This window comes from Gossypium arboreum, chromosome 1 (genome assembly GCF_025698485.1).
Source record: "Gossypium arboreum isolate Shixiya-1 chromosome 1, ASM2569848v2, whole genome shotgun sequence".
NCBI classification, from domain to species: Eukaryota; Viridiplantae; Streptophyta; class Magnoliopsida; order Malvales; family Malvaceae; genus Gossypium; species Gossypium arboreum.
The window spans coordinates 77,871,819-77,872,846 of record NC_069070.1 but is presented as its reverse complement, the minus strand read 5'-3'; positions in this window follow the sequence as shown (position 1 = coordinate 77,872,846).

Here is a 1,028-nt window from a genome sequence, read left to right as displayed (position 1 = left end):
ATGGTTTTCTTAATTCTTCTCAAGTTCACCTAGTAATGCAGTGCGAAGCAAGTGGAGATGGAACAAACCATTCGGATACCAACCTTATGGCCACAACATGGATAATGAGCAATTAAATTACATGGGTAATAATCCTCGACCTCAAAACAATCTATATAGTAACACTTATAATGCAGGTTGGACGAACCACCCAAATTTCTCGTGGGGCAGTTAAGGAAATCAAAGACTACAACATCCTCCAGGCTACCAACAACCACCCTACCAACAGGAAAAGAAGCCAAATCTTGAAGAGATGCTCTCAAAGTTTATTTTGGTGTCGGAAACTCGTTTTCAGAACACTGAGACAACACTTAAAAATCAACAAGCGTCGATCTAAGGACTCAAAACTCAGATAGGCCAGCTTTCCAAACTAATCTCCGAACAACCACAAGGTAGTTTGCCAAGTAATACCGAACCTAACCCAAGGGAACAACTCAACACAATTAATATTCAAGATGACGAAGGAGTCGTTGAGCTTGTACAAAAATCGAGGCAAGAAACTGTGGTAAGTAAGGGTCAAGGTGAGGTAGATCAAAATACAAACAAACCGGTGAATGAAGAATATAAACCTCGTGTCCCAAACCCTAACGCGACAAGGAAAGACAGCTCAGACGAACAATTTGGTAAATTCCTTAAACTTTTGAAAAAATTACATATTAACTTACCATTTATTGAAGCTCTGTCGCAGATGCCGAATGCAATGAAATTTTTAAAAGAGCTTTTAGTAAATAAGCGGAAGTTGGACGAAGCGTCGCATGTGGAGCTAAACGCAGTCTGCTCAGCTATTCTACATAATAAGCTACCCCACAAATTGAAAGATCAGGGAGTTTTACAATTCCTTACTTAATTGGTAGTTTAGATATAAATCATGCATTAGCTGATTTAGGGGCTAGTATTAACGTCATGCCTTACAAATTTTTTAAGCAACTAGGTCTTGGAAACCTAAACAAACTAGGATGAACATTCAATTGGTAGATAAAACTATAAGA